This window comes from Ranitomeya variabilis, chromosome 1, assembly GCF_051348905.1.
Source record: "Ranitomeya variabilis isolate aRanVar5 chromosome 1, aRanVar5.hap1, whole genome shotgun sequence".
Taxonomy (NCBI): domain Eukaryota; kingdom Metazoa; phylum Chordata; class Amphibia; order Anura; family Dendrobatidae; genus Ranitomeya; species Ranitomeya variabilis.
This window is the reverse complement of record NC_135232.1, coordinates 414,939,068-414,959,215: the sequence shown is the minus strand read 5'-3', so window position 1 is coordinate 414,959,215 and position 20,148 is coordinate 414,939,068.

Below are 20,148 nucleotides of genomic sequence, written 5' to 3'. Positions count from 1 at the left end.
TCTTTGGGTTAGTACGATTACAACGATACCTCATTTATATCATTTTTTTATGCTTTGTCGCTTTTACACAATAAAAACTATTTTATATAAAAAATAATTGTTTTTGCATCGCTTTATTCTGAGAGCTATAACTTTTTTATTTTTCTGCTGATGATGCTGTATTGTGGATTTTTTTTTGTGGGACAAGATGACGTTTTCAGCGGTACCATGGTTATTTATATCTGTCTTTTTGATCACATTTTATTGCACTTTTTGTTCGGCAGTATGATGATAAAGCATTGTTTTTTGCGTAGTTTTTTATTTATTTTTTTGCGGTGTCCACTGAAGGGGTTAACTAGTGGGACAGTTTTATAGAGCGGGTCGTTACGGACGCGGCAATACCAAATATGTGTACTTTTATTGTTTTTTTTTTCATTTACATAAATAAATGGATTTATTGGAAAATATATATATATTTTTTCTTTATTTGGGGATTTTTATTTTTTTATACATTCTGTTTTTTTTTTTTACTTTCTAACATTGTCCCAGGGTGCGACATCACTATATTTCATCAGATCGCTGATCTGACACTTTGCATAGCACTGTGTCAGATGAGCGATCTGACAGGTAGTGTAGGAGGCTTTCAGGCTCCTGCTCTGAGCAGGCGCCGGCAAGTCACCTCAGTGAAGGACTCGGAAGGAGCCCCGTGGCCATTTTGGATCCGGGGACTCCTGTCAGAACACCGGAACAACGCGATCGCATCGCGTTGTTCCGGTGGGAGAGCGCAGGGAGCTCCCGTCCCTGCGCGATGCCCCTCTATGTCGCTGTCACTACTGACAGCGGCATCAGAGCAGTTAAATGCCCACGATCGGCCCTAGCGCTGCTTGTGGGCATTGCTGCGGGGTGTCAGCTGTCACATACAGCTCACACCCGCACGCGATCGCCGCGGTGCTCACTATGAGACCGCGCGATCGTGCCGCCGTACTAGTACTGCGGTTTGCGGGAACTCAGTTTCCGCAGAGCAGTACTAGTACGGCGCATGTCAGGAAGGGGTTAATAGCCCAGAGAGGGACCATGGTTATTGTTACCCCCCCTGGCTAAAAACATCTGCCCCCAGCAACCCCAGAAAAGGTGCATCCATAAGATGTGCCTTTTCTGGCACTTAGCCTCTCTCTTCCCACTCCCGAGTAGCGGTGGGATATGGGGAAATAAAGGGTTAATGTCACCTTGCTAATGTAAGGTGACATTAAGCCTGGTTAATAATGGAGAGATGTCAGTAAGACACCTGTCCATTATTAATCCAATAGTAATAAAGGGTTAAATAAACACACACACATTATGAATAAAGTATTTTAATGAAATAAATACAATTGGAGTTTTAATATCTTTATTGTATTCTCAATCCAACTGACGACCCTCGATCTTCTGAAAAAAATGGAAAAATAAAAAAAACAATATCCCATACCTGTCCACAGTACAGTCATGTCCCACAATGTAAATCCATCTGAAGGGGTCAAATAATTTTACAACCAGGAGCCTGCTAATGCAGCTGCCCCTGGCTGTAAAAACTGGGAAATGAATGGAATGCAGGGGAACGTAGCTTCGTAGACTTGCGGTGATGCACCCCCTGGTGGCATAAACTCATATGAACTCTAGCGTGGGAATTTTTCTGAATATTTTCTCACACTAGAGTTCATATGAGTTAATGCCACCAGGGAGCGCAGCACCGCAAGTCAACGAAGCTGCATTCCATTCATTCTCCAGTTTTTACAGCCAGGGGCAGCTGCATTAGCAGGCTCCTGGTTGTAAAATTATTTAACCCCTTCAGATGGATTTACACTGTGGGACATGACTGTACGGCGGAGCGGTGTGTGGAACCGCAGGCGTGTGATGTGCGTACTTCAGGCCACATTCTCACTAGACTGTGTCTGGCCTCGCTCAACATTAAGCAAACCCACGCCCATCTAGTGGGAATGAAAAAAATAATAATGATGAGATAATACAATTAAAGAATATATAAAATAAAGTGATAGTGTTCACTTATAGGAGTGAAAGGTGAACTCTTCAATTGGAAGTTCCAGCACAAGCAATAATTCGGACCTCCAGGACGGATGTGGTAGTAAATTCAAAAACATGGAATTGAATAATAAATGAGAGATAATATTATGAAACATACAGTACAGACCAAAAGTTTGGACACACCTTCTCATTTAAAGATTTTTCTGTATTTTCATGACTATGAAAATTGTACATTCACACTGAAGGCATCAAAACTATGAATTAACACATGTGGAATTATATACTTAACAAAAAAGTGTGACACAACTGAACGTATGTCTTATATCCTAGGTTCTTAAAAGTATCCACCTTTTGCTTTGATGACTGCTTTGCACACTCTTGGCATTTTCTTGATGAGCTTCAAGAGGTAGTCACCGGGAATGGTCTTTCAACAATCTTGAAGGAGTTCCCAGAGATGCTTAGCACTTGTTGGCCCTTTTGCCTTCACTCTGCGGTCCAGCTCACCCCAAACCATCTCGACTGGGTTCAGGTCTGGTGACTGTGGAGGCCAGGTCATCTGGCGTAGCACCCCATCGCTCTCCTTCTTGGTGAAATAGCCTTACACAGCCTGGAGGTGTGTTTGGGGTCATTGTCCTGTTGAAAAATAAATGATGGTCCAACTAAACGCAAACCGGATGGAATAGTGTTGTGAATTCCGCTCTTGGGCTCCCTCCGGTGGTTGTGAGTAGCACTTTTGTGAGTTCTGCTCTTGGGCTCCCTCCTGTGGTTTTGAGTGGTATAGCTGCTTCTTGGATTTAGCATTAGCAGCTGCTTCCACTGATCGTCTTTCTGGCTCGGCTATTTTAGTCTGGCCTTAGCCCTCAATCAATGCCAGTTGTCAATTGTTCCTGCCTGGAGCCACTGCTCTTTTGGATTTCCCTGACACTCTGTCCAGTTCAGCAAAGATAAGTCCTTGCTTGTCCTTTTGCAGTCCATTTGTTGTGGACTTTATTGTTCAGCACATTCTATGTTTTGCTCATTTGTCCAGCTTATCAGTATGGATCTATTTAGCTAAGCTGGAAGCTCTGGGCTGCAGATTTTGCCCTCCACACCTTTAGTCAGGTGTGGAGATTTTTGCATATCTCTGCGGTGGACTTTTTCTAGTTTTTATTACTGACCGCACAGTGTTCTTTCCTTACTATGTATATAGCTAGAAGTGGCCTCCTTTGCTAAATCTTGTTTCATACTACGTATGTCATTTCCTTCTCCTCTCACAGTCAATATTTGTGGGGGGCTATCCTATCCTTTGGGGATTTTTTCTGAGGCAAGATAGCTTTCCTGTTTCTACCTTTAGGGGTAGCTAGTTCTCCGGCTGTGACGAGGTGTCCAGGGAGTGACAGGAACATCCCACGGCTACTTCTAGTGTTGTGTTAAGATCAGGAACTGCGGTTTGTATAGTTACCACCTGCTCAGAGCTAGTCGCATGTCGCTCCTAAATTACCAGTCCATAACAGTACAACTGGCCAAAAATGAGTTGAATGCATCTCAAAAGAAGGAAAAGAAAAAGAGTTCTGAGCCATTTTTTTTTCTTTAGTCTGTTTTGTCTTTTTCCTTCCTCTTAATCTCTGGGTGGATTTGGGCGCGGACATGAATGTTCAGGGTCTGTTTTCTCGTGTGGATCAGCTTGCTGCAAGAGTTCAGAGTATCCAAGATTATGTTGTTCAGACTCCAGCCTTAGAGCCTAGAATTCCTACTCCAGATTTGTTTTACGGGGATAGATCTACATTTTTGAACTTTAAAAATAACTTCAAATTGTTTTTTGCTCTGAAACCCGTTCCTCTGGTGACCCCACTCAGCAAGTTAAAATAGTTATTTCTCTGCTGCGTGGTGACCCTCAGGACTGGGCATTCTCCCTTGAGTCAGGGGATCCGGCATTGCTTAATGTAGATGCATTTTTTTCAATCGCTCGAATTATTGTATGACGAACCTAACTTTGTGGATCATGCGGAAAAAACCTTGTTGGCTCTGTGCCAGGGTCAGGAAGCGGCAGAATTATACTGCCAGAAATTTAGAAAATGGTCTGTGCTCACTAAATGGAATGAGGACGCTCTGGCAGCAATTTTCAGAAAGGGTCTTTCTGAAGCCCTTAAAGATGTTATGGTGGGGTTCCCCACGCCTGTTGGTCTGAGCGAATCTATGTCTCTAGCCATTCAGATTGATCGGCGCCTGCGTGAGCGCAAAGTGGTGCACCATATGGCAGCATCCTCTGAGCGGAGTTCTGAGCCTATGCTATGTGATAGGATTCTGACTAGAGCGGAACAGAGGGGATACAGACGTCAGAATGGGCTGTGTTTTTACTGTGTTGATTCAGCTCATACTATCTCTGATTGCCCTAAGCGTATTAAGATGGTCGCTAGATCTGTTACCATTAGTACTGTACAGCCTAAGTTTCTCCTGTCTGGGACCCTGATTTGCTCATTGTCATCTTTCTCTGTCATGGCATTTGTGGATTCAGGCGCTGCCCTGAACCTAATGGACTTAGAATTTGCCAGGCGCTGTGGTTTTTCTTTGCAACCTTTGCAGAGCCCTATTCCTTTGAGGGGTATTGATGCTACACCATTGGCCAAAAATAAACCTCAGTATTGGACTCAGTTGACTATGTGCATGGCTCCAGCACATCAGGAAGATTGTCGTTTTCTGGTGTTGCATAATTTACATGATGTTGTTGTACTGGGTTTTCCATGGTTACAAGTACACAATCCAGTGTTGGATTGGAAATCGATGTCTGTGACTAGTTGGGGTTGTCAAGGGGTACATAGTGACGTTCCTTTAATGTCAATTTCCTCTTCCCCCTCTTCTGATGTTCCTGAATTTTTGTCAGATTTCCAGGATGTATTCGATGAGCCCAAGTCCAGTTCCCTTCCTCCACATAGGGACTGTGATTGTGCTATTGACTTGATTCCAGGCTCTAAGTTCCCTAAGGGCCGACTTTTTAACCTGTCTGTGCCAGAACATACCGCTATGCGGAGCTATGTTAAGGAGTCCTTGGAGAAGGGGCATATTCGGCCGTCTTCGTCACCATTGGGAGCGGGATTCTTTTTTGTTGCCAAGAAGGATGGCTCCTTGAGACCCTGTATTGATTATCGCCTTCTTAATAAGATCACGGTCAAATTCCAATACCCTTTACCTTTGCTCTCTGATTTGTTTGCTCGGATTAAGGGGGCTAGTTGGTTTACCAACATTGACCTTCGAGGGGCATATAATCTTGTTCGTATTAAACAGGGTGACGAATGGAAAACTGCATTTAATACGCCCGAAGGCCATTTTGAATACCTGGTGATGCCTTTCGGGCTTTCTAATGCTCCTTCTGTATTTCAGTCCTTCATGCATGACATTTTCCGCAATTATCTTGATAAATTCTTGATTGTGTATTTGGATGATATTTTGATTTTTTCCAATGATTGGGAGTCTCATGTGAAGCAGGTCAGGATGGTGTTCCAGATCCTTCGTGATAATGCTCTATTTGTGAAGGGGTCTAAGTGCCTATTTGGAGTTCAGAAGGTCTCTTTATTGGGGTTTATTTTTTCTCCTTCGTCTATAGAAATGGATCCTGTTAAGGTCCAAGCCATTCATGACTGGATTCAACCCACATCTGTGAAGAGCCTTCAGAAATTTTTGGGCTTTGCTAATTTTTATCGCCGTTTCATTGCCAACTTCTCTAGTGTGGTTAAGCCCCTGACCGATTTGACGAAGAAAGGCGCTGATGTGACAAATTGGTCCTCTGAGGCTGTTGAGGCCTTTCAGGAGCTTAAGCGCCGATTTACTTCTGCCACTGTCTTGCATCAGCCGGATGTGTCTCTTCCTTTTCAGGTTGAGGTTGACGCTTCTGAGATTGGGGCAGGGGCCATTTTGTCACAGAAGAATTCTGATGGTTCCTTGATGAAACCATGTGCCTTCTTTTCCCGAAAGTTTTCGCCTGCGGAACGCAATTATGATGTCGGCAATCGGGAGTTGTTGGCTATGAAGTGGGCATTTGAGGAGTGGCGACATTGGCTTGAGGGGGCCAAGCACCGAATTGTGGTCTTGACCGTTCATAAGAATCTGGTTTACCTCGAGTCGGCCAAGCGGCTGAACCCTAGACAGGCTCGATGGTCCCTGTTTTTCTCCCGTTTCGATTTTGTGGTTTCATATCTTCCGGGATCTAAGAATGTTAAAGCGGATGCCCTCTCTAGGAGTTTTTTGCCTGATTCTCCTGGAGTTCTTGAGCCAGTTGGCATTCTTAGGGAAGGGGTGATTCTTTCTGCCATCTCCCCTGATTTACGGCGGGTGCTTCAGGAATTTTAGGCTGATAAACCTGACCACTGTCCTGTGGGGAAGCTGTTTGTTCCTGATAGATGGACAAGTAAGGTAATTTCTGAGGTCCATTGTTCGGTGTTGGCTGGTCATCCTGGGATTTTTGGTACCAGAGATATGGTGGCTAGGTCCTTTTGGTGGCCTTCCTTGTCGCGGGATGTGCGTTCTTTTGTGCAGTCCTGTGGGACTTGTGCCCGGGCCAAGCCTTGCTGTTCCCGCTCTAGTGGGTTGCTTTTGCCTTTGCCTGTCCCTGAGAGGCCCTGGACGCATATTTCCATGGATTTTATTTCGGATCTTCCTGTGTCCCAGAGGATGTCTGTTATCTGGGTGGTTTGTGACCGGTTCTCTAAAATGGTCCATTTGGTACCTTTGCCTAAATTGCCTTCCTCCTCTGATTTGGTTCCATTGTTTTTTCAGCATGTGGTTCGTTTGCATGGCATTCCGGAAAATATTGTGTCTGACAGAGGTTCCCAGTTTGTTTCCAGGTTTTGGCGGGCCTTTTGTGCTAGGATGGGCATTAATTTGTCTTTTTCTTCGGCGTTCCATCCTCAGACAAATGGCCAAACTGAGCGAACTAATCAAACCTTGGAAACCTATTTGAGATGCTTTGTGTCTGCTGATCAGGATGATTGGGTGGCTTTCTTGCCGTTGGCCGAGTTTGCCCTTAATAATCGGGCCAGTTCGGCTACTTTGGTTTCGCCTTTTTTTGTAATTTTGGTTTCCATCCTCGTTTTTCTTCAGGGCAGGTTGAGCCTTCTGATTGTCCTGGTGTAGATTCTGTGATGGACAGGTTACAGCAGATTTGGACTCATGTGGTAGACAATTTGACGTTGTCTCAGGAAAAGGCTCAGCGTTTTGCTAACCGCCATCGGTGTGTTGGTCCTCGGCTTCGTGTGGGGGATTTAGTCTGGTTATCTTCTCGTCATGTTCCTATGAAGGTTTCTTCCCCTAAGTTCAAGCCTCGGTTTATTGGTCCTTATAAGATCTCTGAGATTATCAATCCAGTGTCTTTTCATTTGGCCCTTCCAGCCTCTTTTGCCATCCACAATGTTTTCCATAGATCTTTGTTGCGGAGATATGTGGTGCCCGTTGTTCCGTCTGTTGATCCTCCTGCCCCGGTGTTGGTTGAGGGGGAGTTGGAATATGTGGTTGAGAAAATTTTGGATTCTCGTTTTTCGAGGCGGAGGCTTCAGTATCTTGTTAAGTGGAAGGGTTATGGCCAGGAGGATAATTCTTGGGTGGTTGCCTCCGATGTCCATGCTGCCGATTTGGTTCGTGCTTTTCACTTGGCTCGTCCTGATCGGCCTGGGGGCTCTGGTGAGGGTTCGGTGACCCCTCCTGAAGGGGGGGTACTGTTGTGAATTCCGCTCTTGGGCTCCCTCCGGTGGTTGTGAGTAGCACTTTTGTGAGTTCTGCTCTTGGGCTCCCTCCTGTGGTTTTGAGTGGTATAGCTGCTTCTTGGATTTAGCATTAGCAGCTGCTTCCACTGATCGTCTTTCTGGCTCGGCTATTTTAGTCTGGCCTTAGCCCTCAATCAATGCCAGTTGTCAATTGTTCCTGCCTGGAGCCACTGCTCTTTTGGATTTCCCTGACACTCTGTCCAGTTCAGCAAAGATAAGTCCTTGCTTGTCCTTTTGCAGTCCATTTGTTGTGGACTTTATTGTTCAGCACATTCTATGTTTTGCTCATTTGTCCAGCTTATCAGTATGGATCTATTTAGCTAAGCTGGAAGCTCTGGGCTGCAGATTTTGCCCTCCACACCTTTAGTCAGGTGTGGAGATTTTTGCATATCTCTGCGGTGGACTTTTTCTAGTTTTTATTACTGACCGCACAGTGTTCTTTCCTTACTATGTATATAGCTAGAAGTGGCCTCCTTTGCTAAATCTTGTTTCATACTACGTATGTAATTTCCTTCTCCTCTCACAGTCAATATTTGTGGGGGGCTATCCTATCCTTTGGGGATTTTCTCTGAGGCAAGATAGCTTTCCTGTTTCTACTTTTAGGGGTAGCTAGTTCTCCGGCTGTGACGAGGTGTCCAGGGAGTGACATGAACATCCCACTGCTACTTCTAGTGTTGTGTTAAGATCAGGAACTGCGGTCTGTATAGTTACCACCTGCTCAGAGCTAGTCGCATGTCGCTCCTAAATTACCAGTCCGTAACAGAATAGCATGCCGCTGCAAGATGCTGTGGTAGCCATGCTGGTTCAGTATGCCTTCAATTTTGAATAAATCCCCAACACTGTCACCAGCAAAGCACCCCACACCATCATGCCTCCTCCTCCATGCTTCACGGTGGGAACCAGGCATGTAGAGTCCATCCGTTCACCTCTTCTGCGTCGCACAGAGACACGGTCGTTGGAACCAAAGATCTCAAATTTGGATTCATCAGACCAAAACACAGATTTCCACTAGTCTAATGTTCATTCCTTGTGTTATTTAGTCCAAACAAGTCTCTTCTGCTTGTTGCCTGTCCTTAGCAGTGGTTTCCTAGCAGCTATTTTACGATGAAGACCTGCTGCACAAGTCTTTTCTTAACAGTGGTTGTGGAGATGTGTCTGCTGCTAGAACTCTATGTGGCATTGACCTGGTCTCTAATCTGAGCTGCTGTTAACCCCTTAATCCCATCTGACGTACTATACCGTCGAGGTGGGGTGGGCCTTAATTCCCGGTGACGGTATAGTACGCCATACGCGATCGGCCGCGCTCACGGGGGGAGCGCGGCCGATCGCGGCCGGGTGTCGGCTGCATATCGCAGCTGACATCCGGCACTATGTGCCAGGAGCGGTCACGGACCGCCCCCGGCACATTAACCCCCGGCGCATCGCGATCAAACATGATAGCGGTGTACCGGCGGTACAGGGAAGCATCGCGCAGGGAGGGGGCTCCCTGCGGGCTTCCCTGAGACGATCGGTACAAGGTGATGTACTCACCTCGTACCGAACGTCTTCTCCCTGCAGGCCCCGGATCCAAAATGGCCGAGGGGCTGTATCCGGGTCCTGCAGGGAGCACTTCCGGGTCGGAGCAGGCTGCAGATGAAAGCTGCAGCCTGCTCCGATGAAAGTATGATCGCGGATCTGATAGAGTGCTGTGCACACTATCAGATCTGCGATCTGTGATGTCCCCCCCTGGGACAAAGTAAAAAAGTAAAAAAAAAAATTTCCACATGTGTAAAAAAAAAATAAAAAAAATTCCTAAATAAATAATAATAAAAAAAAAATATTATTCCCATAAATACATTTCTTTATCTAAAAAAACCAAACAAAAACAATAAAAGTACACATATTTAGTATCGCCGCGTTCGTAACGACCCAACCTATAAAACTGGCCCACTAGTTAACCCCTTCAGTAAACACCGTAAGAGAAAAAAAAAAAAAACGAGGCAAAAAACAACGCTTTATTACCATACCGCCGAACAAAAAGTGGAATAACACGCGATCAAAAAGACGGATATAAATAACCATGTTACCGCTGAAAACGTCATCTTGTCCCGCAAAAAACGAGCCGCAATACAGCATCATCAGCAAAAAAATAAAAAAGTTATAGTCCTCAGAATAAAGCGATGCCAAAATAATTATTTTTTCTATAAAATAGTTTTTATCGTATAAAAGCGTCAAAACATAAAAAAATGATATAAATGAGGTATCGCTGTAATCATACTGACCCGAAGAATAAAACTGCTTTATCAATTTTACCAAGCGTGGAACGGTATAAACGCCTCTCCCAAAAGAAATTCATGAATAGCTGGTTTTTGGTTATTCTGCCTCACAAAAATCGGAATAAAAAGTGATAAAAAATGGTCACGTGTCCGAAAATGTTACCAATAAAAACGTCAACTCGTCCCGCAAAAAACAAGACCTCACATGACTCTGTGGACCAAAATGTGGAAAAATTATAGGTCTCAAAATGTGGAGACGCAAAAACTTTTTTGCTATAAAAAGCGTCTTTTAGTCTGGTTTCACACTTGCGTTTTTATCTGCATGCGTTTTTTTAAAAAACCGCATGTGTGAAAAAATGCATGTAAACGCGGTAAAACGCATGCGTTTTTATAGAAAAACACAAGAAAACAAGAAAAAAACAAAAAACCCTAACCCTACCCCTAACCCTACCCCTAACCTGAAATACGTGGCACTGAAATACGTGGCACTGAAATATACGTTTATATACGTATATACGTATATAAGTGCCACGATATTTCAGTGGCCACGTATATAAGTGCCACGTATATAAGTGCCACGTATTTAAGTGCCACGTATTTAAGTGCCACGTATTTCAGTGCCACGTATTTCAGTGCCACGTATTTCAGTGCCACGTATTTACGTGCCACGTATTTACATGCCACGTATTTACGTGCCACGTATTTTTCAGTGCCTGAAATACGTGGCACTGAAATATCGTGGCACTGAAATATCGTGGCACTGAAGTATTTACGTGCCACGTATTTTTCAGTGCCTGAAATACGTGGCACTTATATACGTGGCACTTATATACGTGGCACTTATGACTGTCAGAAAATGTTCAGTAAACGGTTAGGGGTGAGGTTAGGGGTAGGGTTTCAGGTAGAATTGGGGAGTTTCCACTGTTCAGGCACATCAGGGGCTCTCCAAACGCGACATGGCGTCCAATCTGAATTCCAGCCAATTCTGCGTTCCCTTCCGAGCTCTCCCGTGCGTCCAAAAAGGGGTTTACCCCAACATATGGGGTATCAGCGTACTAGGGACAAATTGAACAACAACTTCTGGGGTCCAAGCTCTCTTGTTATCCTTGGGAAAATAAAAATTTGGGGGGCTAAAAATCATTTTTGTGGGAAAAAAAATATGTTTTATTTTCACGGCTCTGCGTTGTAAACTGTAGTGAAACACTTGGGGGTTCAAAGTTCTCACAACACATCTAGATAAGTTCCTTGGGAGGTCTAGTTTCCAATATGGGGTCACTTGTGGGGGGTTTGTACTGTTTGGGTACATCAGGGGCTCTGCAAATGCAACGTGACGCCTGCAGACCAATCCATTTAAGTCTGCATTCCAAATGGCGCTCCTTCCCTTCCGAGCTCTGTCATGCGCCCAAACAGTGGTTCCCCCCCACATAGGGGGTATCAGCGTACTCAGGACAAATTGGACAACAACTTTTAGGGTCCAATTTATCCTGATACCCTTGTGAAAATACAAAACTGGGGGCTAAATTTCATTTTTGTGAAAAAAAAAATATATATATTTTCACGGCTCTGCTTTATAAACTGTAGTGAAACACTTGGGGGTTCAAAGTTCTCACAACACATCTAGATAAGTTCCTTGGGGGGTCTAGTTTCCAATATGGGGTCACTTGTGGGGGGTTTGTACTGTTTGGGTACATCAGGGGCTCTGCAAATGCAACGTGACGCCTGCAGACCAATCCATTTAAGTCTGCATTCCAAATGGCGCTCCTTCCCTTCCGAGCTCTGTCATGCGCCCAAACAGTGGTCCCCCCCCACAAATGGGGTATCAGCGTACTCCAGACAAATTGGACAACAACTTTTGAGGTCCAATTTATCCTGATACCCTTGTGAAAATACAAAACTGGGGGCTAAAAAATCATTTTTGTGAAAAAAAAAAATAATTTTTATTTTCACGGCTCTGCGTTATAAACTGTAGTGAAACACTTGGGGGTTCAAAGCTCTCAAAACACATCTAGATAAGTTCCTTAGGGGGTCTACTTTCCAAAATGGTGTCACTTGTGGGGGGGTTTAATGTTTAGGCACATCAGGGGCTCTCCAAACGCAACATGGCATCCCATCTTAATTCCAGTCAATTTTGCATTGAAAAGTAAAATAGCGCTTCTTCCCTTCTGAGCTCTGCTATGCGCCCAAACAATGGTTTACACCCAGATATGGGGTATCATCGTACTCAGGACAAATTGCACAACAACTTTTGTGGTCTAATTTCTTCTCTTACCCTTGGGGAAATAAAAAAATGGGGGTGAAAAGATCATTTTTGTGAAAAAATATGATTTTTTATTTTTACGGCTCTGCATTATAAACTTCTGCAGGGCCGGCGTTAGGGCCAGGCAGACTAGGCAGCTGCCTGGGGCCCCCACTCCCTTGGGGGCCCCCAGCATCTACAGCAGAAGCTTCACTGATAATAGCATTATCAGTGAAGCTTCCGAGTAGAGACTGGTTAAGGACCTGTAGTGACATCACGATCAGGTGACCTGCCATGTGACCGTGATGTCACCACAGGCCATGTACTCTGGGAATGTTTGTAGCAGTAAAATAGGAGCCTGCAGTGAAGCACAGGAGCAGCGGCCACTGAACCTCCCCCATCAGCGTGATAGAAGTGCTCATTGGCCAGCGCCCTGTCCTGCTGCACGGAGCCTCTGAGGGGAAGGGAGAGAGACCCAGCAGATAAGTAAAGAGCACCGTCCCACTGTGTGTGCTGCTCCTGGTGATGATGGCTCCTGTCCTGCTGTCAGCTCCTCCTGCTCTTGTCGGCAGTCCCAGCAGAGGAGAGGGCAGAAAGGTGTCTGCTGGGAGCAGGAGGAGCTGCATCTGATAGTGTGCATCATCTCATTCCCTCCAGCATAAAGGTGTGTGTGTGTGTGTGTGTGTGTGTGTGTGTGTGGTGTGTATAGCGTTATAGCGTGTCATGTGTAGTGTGTGCTTATGTGAATCACTTGTGTCAAATGAGCATTTGTTGTGCTGCATGTGTGTGCCGTGTATGTGTGCATGTATATATATATATATATATATATATATATATATATGTATGTATGTATGTGTGTATGTATGTGTGTGTATGTATGTGTGTGTATGTATGTGTGTGTATGTGTGTGTGTGTATGTATGTGTGTGTATGTATGTGTATATATGTGTGTGTATGTATGTGTGTATAAATGCGTGCCATGATGTATGTGTATAAATGCGTGCCATGTATATATGTGTGTGTATAAGTGCGTGCCATGTATGTGTATAAGTGCGTGCCATGTATATATGTATGTGTATAAGTACGTGCCATGTATATATTTGTGTGTATAAGTGCGTGCCATGTGTGTGTTTGTGTGTGTGTAATATATATATATATATATATATATATATATATATGTGCTATGTATGTGTGTATGTATAAGAATGCTATGTATGTGTCTGTGTATAAGTGCATGCCATATATATGTGTGTGTGTATATAAGTGTGTGCCGTGTACATGTATGAATGTGTGTATAAGTGTGTGTGTATAAGCATGTGTCATGTGCGTGTGTGTTTTAATTGTGTGTGTATATATATATATATATATATATATTATTTTTTATTTTTATTTTTTGCATTATTCTATATAAACATACAGTGATAGTGTGTGTGTTCCATGCACATTTTAACATAATGGTTGAACAGACTAGAGTGTATATATATATATACACACACACACACACACACACACACACACACACACACACACACACACACACACACACAGCCCTGCTGCTTATAGCATGATACTATATGGGGACAGATTGATCTACTAGTGTTCTGTCCCCATCATTCGTCCTCAGACGATGTAAAGAGGCCGAGAAACAAGAGCCAAACGACTTCAATGTTGTCAATCGCACGCTTCGAACGGTCTGAACTCAACGCATGTAAATGCAACCAAAATGTTTGAGAGTCATGGTGCAATATGTATGTGAGCATTGGGGGCCTCATTTTAAACTTTTGCCTAGGGCCCCACTTTGTCTAAAACCGGCCCTGAACTTCTGTGAAGCACTTGTTGGGTCAAAGTGCTCAACACACATCTAGATAAGTTCCTTAAGGGGTCTACTTTCCAAAATGGTGTCACTCGTGGGGGGTTTCAATGTTTAGGCACATTAGGGGCTCTCCAAACGCAACATGGCGTCCCATCTCAATTCCAGTCAATTTTGCATTGAAAAGTCAAATGGCGCTCCTTCCCTTCTGAGCTCTGCCCTGCGCCCAAACAATGGTTTACACCCACATATGGGGTATCAGTGTACTCAGGACAAATTGCACAACAATTTTTGGGGTCCAATTTCTTCTCTTACCCTTGGGAAAATAAAAAATTGGGGGTGAAAAGATCATTTTTGTGAAAAAATATGATTTTTTATTTTTACGGCTCTGCATTATAAACTTCTGTAAAGCACTTGTTGGGTCAAAGTGCTCACCACACATCTAGATAAGTTCCTTAGGGGGTCTACTTTCCAAAATGGTGTCACTTGTTAGGGGTTTCAATGTTTAGGCACATCAAGGGCTCTCTAAATGCAACTTGGCGTCCCATCTCAATTCCAGTCAATTTTGCATTGAAAAGTCAAATGGCGCTCCTTCCCTTCCGAGCTCTGCCCTTTGCCCAAACAATGGTTTACACCCACATATGGGGTATCAGCGTACTCAGGACAAATTGCACAACAATTTTTGGGGTCCAATTTCTTCTCTCACCCTTGGGAAAATAAAAAATTGGGGGTGAAAAGATCATTTTTGTGAAAAAATATGATTTTTTATTTTTACGGCTCTGCATTATAAACTTCTGTAAAGCACTTGTTGGGTCAAAGTGCTCACCACACATCTAGATAAGTTCCTTAGGGGGTCTACTTTCCAAAATGGTGTCACTTGTTAGGGGTTTCAATGTTTAGGCACATCAGGGGCTCTCCAAATGCAACATGGCGTCCCATCTCAATTCCAGTCAATTTTGCATTGAAAAGTCAAATGGCGCTCCTTTGCTTCCAAGCTCTGCCATGCGCCCAAACTGTGGTTTACCCCCACATATGGGGTATCAGCGTACTCAGAACAAATTGTACAACAACTTTTGGGGTCTATTTTCTCCTGTTACCCTTGGTAAAATAAAACAAATTGGAGCTGAAATAAATTTTGTGTGAAAAAAAGTTAAATGTTCATTTTTATTTAAACATTCCAAAAATTCCTGTGAAACACCTGAAGGGTTAATAAACTTCTTGAAAGTGGTTTTGAGTACCTTGAGGGGTGCAGTTTTTAGAATGGTGTCACACTTGGGTATTTTCTATCATATAGACCCCTCAAAATGACTTCAAATGAGATGTGGTCCCTAAAAAAAAATGGTGTTGTAAAAATGAGAAATTGCTGGTCAACTTTTAACCCTTATAACTCCGTCACAAAAAAAAATTTTGGTTCCAAAATTGTGCTGATGTTAAGTAGACATGTGGGAAATGTTACTTATTAAGTATTTTGTGTGACATATGTCTGTGATTTAAGGGCATAAAAATTCAAAGTTGGAAAATTGCGAAATTTTCCACATTTTCGCCAAATATTCGTTTTTTTCACAAATAAACGCAAGTTATATCGAAGAAATTTTACCACTAACATGAAGTACAATATGTCAAGAGAAAACAATGTCAGAATCGCCAAGATCCGTTGAAGCGTTCCAGAGTTATAACCTCATAAAGGGACAGTGGTCAGAATTGTAAAAATTGGCCTGGTCATTAACGTGCAAACCACCCTCGGGGCTTAAGGGGTTAACCTGCGATTTCTGAGGCTGGTGACTCGGATAAACTTATCCTCAGAAGCAGAGGTGACTCTTGGTCTTCCTTTCCTGGGGCGGTCCTCATGTGAGCCAGTTTCTTTGTAGCGCTTGATGGTTTTTGCCACTGCACTTGGTCACACTTTCAAAGTTTTCCCAATTTTTCAGACTGACTGACCTTCATTTCTTAAAGTAATGATGGCCACTTGTTTTTCTTTACTTAGCTGCTTTTTTCTTGCCATAATACAAATTCTATTCAGTAGGACTATCAGCTGTGTATCCACCAGACTTCTGCACAACACAACTGATGGTCCCAACCCCATTTATAAGGCAAGAAATCCCACTTATTATACCTGACAGGGCACACCTGTGAAGTGAAAACCATTTCCGGTGACTACCTCTTGAAGCAAGAGAATGCCAAGAGTGTGCAAAGCAGTCATCAAAGCAAAAGGTGGCTACTTTGAAGAACCTAGAATAAAAGACATAATTTCAGTTGTTTCACTTTTTTTGTTAAATATATAATTCCACATGTGTTAATTCATAGTTTTGATGCCTTCATTGTGAATGTACAATTTTCATATTCGTGAAAATACAGAAAAATCTTTAAATGAGAAGGTGTGTCCAAACTTTTGGTCTGTACTGTATGTATTTAAATAATAATATATAAGGCTGAGACCCAAATATATAACTCAGATAAATATAAAATGAATAAAAACAATGCACATAAATATTAAAATATATAAAAATAAATAATAGAAGAACTGACTGGATGGCTGGTGGTCAGAGGTGGTCAGAGGAATGGAGCAAAACTAATATTCTCATTAAGACCATGAGGGTGAGTGGTATTGAGAATCCAGATCAATTTTTTCTCTTGTTTGGCCAATTTTTGGCTGATGTTGCTACCTCGTATTGAAGGGGGAATTCTATCAAGAGTTTGAAATGTCTTTGTATTGTTTTTAGTCTAACAATATCATCCTCTTTTTGGGCAGCAATAATGCCACTAATATGGTCTCTGACTCGAACTTTAATGTGGCGGATTGTAAGGTCAACATATATTTTTGAGCAAGGACATACCGTATAATATATGACTGCTTTTATTTCGCATGTGATAAGGTTAATATGGTATTTTTTGCAGCCTGTAGAATCATGAAATTCTTTTAGGCGGTCGGTGTTGGGACATGCTATACATCGCCTACATGGATGACAGCCCTTGAACGGTTCGGTTTGGTTTAGAAAAGTGTTGGATTCCCGCTATAAATAGTGACTGTTAACCAGTATATCCCATAGGTTTTTTGAGAGATGAAATGTAATGCTTGGCTCTTTTGTAAGATCTTGGGCGAGAGTTTGGTCAGCCAAAAGTATTTCCCATGCCTTTTTGAGACAATTACGTATTGTGTTGGCCTGGACGTAATAATCCATGATGAAAGGTACTAGATTCGATGAAGATGGTTTGTGAGAGGAGTACAATAATTCATTTGTTGTGGTATGTCTTGCTCTGCTGTAGGCTCGTTTAATACAACGATGACTGTATCCACGTTCTGTAAATCTCAACTTTAAGTCCCTTGCTTGTGTCTCAAAGTCCAGCTCAGAGGAACATAGACGTAGCAGACAAGGAATTTACCCACTGGTATTGAGCGGATTAATAATGGAGGGTGAGAGGAGGATGCACTGACTGATGTAGGTTTCCTAAATATATTTGTTTGTAGGATGTTGTCATTATCCCTTTTGATTGTAACGTCAAGGAATTCTATGTTAGATTTGTCCTGATGGTATGTCAAATGAATATTTAGGATATTGTTATTGAGATATGGCACGAATTGATCTAAGGATTCCGAGGTGCCTTGCCAGATGAAAAAAATGTCATCTATGTATCGTACCCATAGTATGACATGATGAACAAATTGGCACTAAGCATGATAGAAAGAGATCCCTCTCCCACAGCCCCAGGAACAGAAATTTCCAGAAATTAAAGCAATATGGAAGGAAAAAAATGAAATTTTAATTGTTCCCCCCAAAATGTTGCCTTAGCCCAAAATCTTTTTCACAAGTATGACAGGAGAAAACGGACCTCAAAATCTGTTGTGCAATTTTTTCTGAGTACAGCGATACCCTATATGTAGTTGAAAACTGGTGCATGGCAGGGCATGGAAGTGAAGGAGCACAATTTGATTTATGTAGCACAAAATTGGCTGGAATAGATATTGGACTCCATGTCACATTTGTAGAGCCTCTGATGTACGACTACTCGACTACCATTGACAACCCGTGATTATGTGGCAGAAGCGCCAATGGCTGAGAGAGTGAGCCCCCTCCCTCTCTTAGTACTCCATATACTGCGATTGCTATCAATTGCAGCATTTAGAGCATTGGACAGCCAGGGGTGGCTCAGCTTATGTGTTCGCACAATTGCCATGACATAACTATAGGTAAATTTGCGGGAACCTCTTCCTGATCATGGGCATATGTCGTGAAGAGGTGAAAGTTTTTTTCTGGAAATCTTCTGATCTGGGGGAAGGTCATTGTGAAAAATGGGGAGGAAGTGCTCTGTGACATCACTTATTGTACAACCCCATATTCAAGAAAAGTTGGAACACTGTGTAAAATGTACAGAAAACAGGACTGCAATGATTTGGAAATCTGCTATAGCCATATTTTATTCACAACACAACACTGAACACATTAGAAGGTGATAGACATTTTCCCATTTCAACTGAAATAATTAACTTATTTAGAAATTGATGGCAACAGCACATTTCATAAAAGTTGGGACAGGGCCATGTCCACCATCGTGTAGCACCCCTCTCAACTTTTTACAATGGCCCGTAAATGTCTGAGATGTGAGGAGACCAATTGCTGTGATTTTGGGAGAGAAATGTTATCTCATTCTTGTCAGATGTAGGATTCTAGTTTGGTCCTTGGTCTCCTTTGCCTTATTATTCTTTTCATAATGCGCCAAATGTATTCTTTTCATGATATGTGTTGATTGCAGGCGACAAGTTCATCACACAATTTCTTCTTCTGCAAATGCAAAGCCATGATGTTGTAGTGATTTAGCATTGTCTTGTTGAAATATGCATGGCCTTTGAAATGGACAATGTCTAAATGAGAGCATTTGTTGTTCAAAAACCTCTATATACTGCTCAGCATTGATAGTGCCTTTTATGATGTGCAATAGGCAGTAATGCAAACCCATACCATCAGAGATGCAGGCATTTGAACTGTGCGCTGATAACAAGCTGGATGGTCCTTCTCTTGAGTCCGTAGGATATGGCATCGGTCGTTTCCATAAAGAAATTCAAATTTTCATTCATTTGACCACAGAACAGTTTTCCATTTTGCCTTAGTCCATTGTAATTGAGCTTTAGCCCAAAGAAGACGGCTCCATTTCTAGACTTTGTTAATATATTATGGCTTCTTCATATTATGGTAGAGCTTTATTTCACATTTGTGCTTGTCAAGCTGTGTTTACAGACCATGATCTCTGGAAGTATTCCTGAGCCCATGCAGTGATTTACCTGAAAGAATCATGCATGTTTTTAACCCCTTTCTGCCATTGGACGTACTATTCCGTCGATGTGGGGTGGGCCCTAATTTCCAAGGACGGAATAGTACGTCCAGCGCGATTGGTCGCGCTCACGGGGGGAGCGCGGCCGATCGCGGCCGGGTGTCAGCTGCCTATCGCAGCTGACATCCGGCACTATGTGCCAGGAGTGGTCAAGGACCGCCCCCGGCACATTAACCCCCGGCACACCGCGATCAAACATGATCGCGGTGTCCGGCGGTATAGGGAAGCATCGCGCAGGGAGGGGGCTCCCTGCGTGCTTCCCTGAGACCCCGGAGCAACGCGATGTGATCGCGTTGCTGCAAGGGTCTCTTACCTCCTATCCCTGCAGGCCCCGGATCCAAAATGGCCGCGGGGGTGCATCCGGGTCCTGCAGGGATTACTTCCGGGTACAGACCAGGCTCTGGTATGCCTGCAGCACTGGAACTCAGATCGCTAATCTGACAGAGCACTGTGCAAACTGTCAGATCAGCGATCTGTGATTCCCCCCCTGGGACAAAGTAAAAAAGTTTAAAAAAATTTTTCCACATGTGTAAAAAAAAAAGAAAAAAAAAATCCTAAATAAGGAAAAAAAAAATATTATTCCCATAAATACATTTCTTTATCTAAATAAAAAAAAATCAAACAATAAAAGTACACATATTTAGTATCGCCGCGTCCGTAACGACCCCACCTATAAAACTATATCACTAGTTAACCCCTTCAGTGAACACCGGAAAAAAAAAAAGGGGCAAAAAACAACGCTTTATTCTCATACCGCCGAACAAAAAGTGGAATAACACGCGATCAAAAAGAC